The 5583-nt window shown below is 40.4% G+C and overlaps 1 long non-coding RNA gene across 1 annotated transcript; it reads left to right on the forward strand.

The window, feature by feature from the left end:
• The first annotated feature begins 2777 nt into the window (after positions 1 to 2777).
• On the forward strand, positions 2778 to 3214 carry LOC127528789 (uncharacterized). The gene is made up of 2 exons (XR_007935404.1): positions 2778 to 2990; positions 3039 to 3214. It is a non-coding gene; the product is annotated as an uncharacterized LOC127528789 (long non-coding RNA).
• Positions 3215 to 5583: the final 2369 nt, after the last annotated feature.

Consider the following 5583-nt stretch of genomic DNA (forward strand, 5'->3'; position numbering starts at 1 on the left):
TGCTTGTATCATGGTCAAGAGCGTGCAGCATGTGTTTTACTAGGTTTGTGGTGCTGTCGTAATAACGTACGGACTTCTGACAGTTATCACATTTTGCTTCATTATTGTTCACTCAGTGGAATTAAATAACTCCAAACAACCCTTCGCTTTCTTTCTGTCATTGCCTCACGTACACAGCTCCACTGACTTGGCTGGTGGATCGCAGCACTGCCAGTGTGAATGCAGGACGATGAAAAGCGCGGAAGAAAAAGTAGCTCCCGATTTACACAATATGACGCGTCTAATTTAATAATCATGCTCTCACCCTCAAATGCTTACTAATAAACTTTGCTTAAAAATACTTTCTAATAAACTTGCATATTATTGAAAATGTGCAATATCGATACTTTTGATGTTTACATCGATTTTTAAATTATAAGGTCAGGATCGGAAGCATCGATACTTTAGTATCGATCCGCCCATCCCTTGCACAGATGTTTTCATAGCATGAGACTGACCGAATGTGTGGTGCTTTAAGGTGTAAAATACGGCAACAAAGACTTGAATAATGCATGAATGGGGATGATTCTTCCCGTTAAACTAAAACAAACTTGTGTCTTCAGTGCCCAAACGCTTAATACATTTTATTAAAAGAAACGGTGACGTTACACAGTGAGGAACACTTGTCTGTCCCAACTTTTCTGGAGCGTGTTATAGTGTTTCCAGTATAGAACAGCTTGAATAGAATTTACAAATCACTCCTTTTTGTTTTTATTAGGACTTCCCATACTATCATAATTCTGTGAGTATTTGCGTTGTTTTTTTATTATAAATTGATTGAATGCAGAGCGCTGGGTCTCGTCATAGTGAAAGGCGCCAGATAAAGATAAACGGAACTAAATTAGGTGTTACCTGCCTCGAGTCTCCCGATTAATTCTGCATTTTATAGAACACCGCACCGTTAACTCCCAATACAATGCAAGTTTTCAGATCTGCGCTCATGCTACACTGTTTCTTATTTTTGATCTTAGTTCTCCCTCTTGTGGTCAGTCTAGATATTCATTTTTGAATAGGGTACACGGCTTATTCTGAAACCGCGTTCTCTCTTATTTGGAACTGATGAATAAGATAATATTGTATAGCGCGACATGAGCACAAACTCACCTGGCCGATTTGATGGCACCAATTCACTTAGCCTGCAAGTCTTTGGCATGCACGAGGAAAAATCAGAAAGATGGGTGAAAAGGCCCTGAGCATATGCGGGGACAAGATGGAAACTCGGATAAACCGCATGGGCTCTGAGTGGAACTGTATAGTTCCTAAAATTGTAAACCATTGCTGTGTGGTCCTTTTAATAGTAGTAATAGTGGGGACGGTTGCAACACTTTTTGCATTCCTCTCATTTACTCAGAGACTGTTTGGACTACAGCAGCCAAATTTGTATACTATAAACTTACATCTGTCTGCTAATTACCCATAGTACTTGTAGTTAAATATATTTTACATATCCTGCACAATATTGATTTGAACTGAAGAAGTCAGATGTTGCAACGGGACGGTTGCAACACATATAAGGGACGGTTGCAACATGTTAAACATATTGTGACGTGTCTTGCCATTTCATGGGCTATAGGGAAGGGAAGCAGTGTTGGGGTGGAGTCTTGGGGGAACCCTGTTTGTAAGGGCTTGGGGCACCTCCCTAGAGAGAGATGAGTGACAGGGATCTGGGTTAATTAATGGGGCGAGATAAAAAGGGGTGTGTGGCCGGAAGTGTGAGTTGGAGGCTGGAGAAAGTGAGGAGAACAGGATAAGGTGTAAAGAAGGGAAGTAACTTTTTTTTGAGAGAGGTAGATAGGACGAAGGTGATTAGTCTTTGTTATTTTGGAGGTGTCCCCATGACCCAGACAACGGGCGGCTGTAGGGCACCGTTTATATCGCGGCAGATTGAATAAAAAGCCAGTCGGCATTTGGAAGACTTCCCCGGACAAGCGGCTCCTGAGTGTGTTTATTCGACGGGACGTCACAATATATTAAATTTCAATAATTAACCTTTGCTTTTTCTCTGAACTTGCATAGTACTGTGTAAATCTACAATTATACAATAATATTAAAGTAGATTTTTATTCATATTGAAAGTTCTGTATTTTTATGTCACACGGGATTTTTTAAAAATGCATTTATTGTCCAAACATGGATCTGCTTTAAAACATGTCAAAAAAGATTGAATACAAAATGAATTTAAAGTCACCCCAACAATTCTACTGGCTCTCAGGATAAATCTGCCAGTTACTAGAACAATTATAATATAATTCTTACTAATTAACAGTATTTAAACATACATTTATTGTACAATATTGAGAATATCAAATACAACCCAAATAAAGTTGCACAGATATTCCTAAACAGTGGCTAGTCACCCCTCATATAAAGTACCCCACATCCATACTGACTAACAGTAGAAATCTGCCAGTTAGAAGAACAATTTTGGGAACTGGCTTCCAGTGAACCTTTCTACAAACAACAAGAACAAAATAATGCAACTCTTTTAGTCAGATTCACAGTTGTGGCAGGTGTAAACATCACCTCCAGGTGTGCAGGCTTTATGTGCCCTGGATTTGCACATCCAGCACTGCAGCCACACTTCCCTGGATTTTGAATAACCTTCAAGACGCATGATGCAGACATCATCTTCGTCTTCAGATTCGTATTCTTCTCTGTTTCTCTTTGTTTTCTTTATATTTCTCTGCGTAGTTGTCTTTTTTGTTATTCTTTTTTTTTTGCTTTCTGTGGCAGAGTTTTGTTTTTTTCCATCTCTAATGCCTCCTCCACAGGAGTGTCTGTAAGAATAGCAGTAGAGCGTCGTTTCCTGCCTTTTGTACTTTGTTTTCTGGGTCCTGCTTTGGGATGTGGCCGTATAGCTTCAGGTGAGAAGTCATCTGTAGGCTCACTCATCCTAGAGGTTGATGGTCTTGATGGGGATGGACAGAATGAAGGTGGCTCAGTTGGAGGAGGTGTTCTTGTTGGAGAAGGCACAAATGCAAGTGACTCTGTTGGAGGAGACACATTAGCAGTTGTCCCTGGAGGGACAGCAGGTGGTCCTGATGGAGGAGGTGTCCCAGAAGTAGAAGGCACAGCAGATAGGGCAAGAGGGCGATCAGTGACTACTGATGGAGCAAAGTCACATTCTTGGAATATATCCCTATTAAATGGACAAATTCCTGTGCATCTAAATCCTGCCTGCCCATTTGTAGGTGTTGCTGCCAGTGGCAGGGACACTCTGATAATGACTGGGATATCATAAATTGTCATTGTCATCCCCAGGTGGGTCTTCATCCAAGAATCACAGGCTGAGTTGACAACTCTTTTTAATGGCCCATATACACTCCTGTCAAGTGGCTGTAATTTGTCAGGGCAAGGGCTTTGGATAGCAAAACAATTCCATGGCTGCGGCAGAAGTTGATGCCTTCTATTGACAGGTGGGATGGGTGATTGTCAAGAATTAAAAGAACTTTGGAGTCTGAGGAACTCTTTGTGTGTAGCTGAAAGTGTTTCAAGTAAGCAAGAAAGTCAGCCTCTTGCATCTACCCAGATGTGTTAGCTGTCCCAATACAGCCAGGTGGGCCATCCCGAACAAAATGAGATTTGTAATGCACAGGTGGGAAAATGAACATTGGGGTATGGAGTTACCAAGTGCATTGATTGTACAAGCTAGTGTGACAAGTGTGCCTCTTTCTGCTGAGGTAGCTGCACCAACTTGCCTGTCAGCACGTCTTGCCACAACCCTGTCGGGAGTTTGAACAGTTGTTATCCCAGTTTCATCCATGTTCCATATGTTTTGTGACTGAAACTTGTGTTTGTCCAAAACCTGGCTTAAATTGTTTAAAAAATTGTTAACATTTGTTTCATTTAAACTGGTTGCCCTCGAAAGGCTTGTGGCTTGAGGACGTCTTATTGAGAGAGTTGGGTGCCGTTTTAAAAAACCATTAAACCAGTCAACACCAGCCATACAGGCCTCATTCCACTGTGAGGGAAAGTTGCACTTATAGTGAGAGGCGAGTTGAAATGCAAGCCTACGAACCTGAAATAAAATGTTAGAAAATGTAAATAGATTTTATTATCTTTCACTTTTTACCGATATTACCCTAACCCTCTCACCCTCTTACTCTCTTTATACATTTTTGTTCATTTCTCTTACCTCTTTAGGACTTAACCCATAATATAAGTCTACTGCCCTTTGTAAATACCGTTTTAGACTCCTCTCTTGGTCTTCTGAGAACACTCTTCTGATGGTCCAGTACCCTGCACGTGGTAACTTATCTGATCCCTCACTTGCAAGCTTCTCTCTTTTCTTATGGAATCGAAATAAGGTGTTATGACAGATGGAAAAGTCCTTGGCGACTGCCCTGACTGTCCTGCCCTCATTCCTAATTACGTTTGAAGCTTGTTCCAAAATTTCGAGGGGAACCCCTCTGTTAGTAACTCTCTTCCTCACTCTTGGCATACTGAAAAAAACAGAATATTATTTCTATTTTTAGATCCATAAACTACAGTTAAGCTGTATAGCAGAATACTTCGGACTTAAACTGAAAAAAATGTGCTGATTCTGAGCTAAAAATTTTAAAAAGCAATGATATGTAGTCTCTTTCAATATGGCTGGTTGGCTTGGGGACGGTTGTAACAAGTTGTTGCAACCGTCCCTGACCTGCCAGCCATGACAGAACACCATGTGCTAGCTATTCAAAGAGTCAGGGAAACATGCTAACAATACATTTTAAAAGTCAACACCACAATGATTTGAACTAGGTATGTTTTGATTAATTAAAATAAAAGCTATGGACAGTAAGTCAAAAAAACAACTTGCAAAAAAAAATTACTTTCATACCTTCAAAACAGTTATTTTTCAATAAATGCAACAGCAGATGATGAAACTGTATAGTTTCTCTCTGGTGGAGAGAGGGCCTAACTGAGCATGTGCAGTATGAGTATCATCACTCTAGCATGTTTCTAATTGGAGAAATAAGACTTGTTACAACCGTCCCTTGTTGCAACCGTCCCCAGTCTCCCAGGCATAATAACATTGCATCCATCCATTATCTAACTGTCCTTAATTCACGCTGGGACATGATAAAATAGTAATAATAATCGAGTTGGGGGAGGTGAATATAATAATTATTATCATCATCATTTGGGCGGCACGGTGCAGCAGTGCTTAACGCTGCCACCCAAACAAGTGAAGGCCTGGTCTGGACGCATGTTTTCGGTGACTTTCTGGGCCCAAACCTTCTCCCACATCCATAAGACATACATTCTTAGGTTACTAACTGACGGTAAATGGTGCGTGAATCTGCCCGCGTTAGGCTCCGATCCCCATTGTTCCTGCTTTTCTATTAGCGTTCTTTGGAAATACATGAGTCCATCCAGTTTGTAAAATTGATGAATTGTTAAAAAGTACTATGTAAAGGGTTATGAAAATTTCAAAATTTTAATTTGATTTACTGTAACAGCAAAAGTTTCCGTAATGTATTTACCATTCGTCTATTTTTATTTTGAATGAGTTTGTAATTTGAACGTGCGGTAAGCTCGGACGCAAATTGAAGTCTCAAT

The sequence above is a fragment of the Erpetoichthys calabaricus genome, chromosome 7 (assembly GCF_900747795.2).
Source record: "Erpetoichthys calabaricus chromosome 7, fErpCal1.3, whole genome shotgun sequence".
Lineage (NCBI taxonomy): Eukaryota > Metazoa > Chordata > Cladistia > Polypteriformes > Polypteridae > Erpetoichthys > Erpetoichthys calabaricus.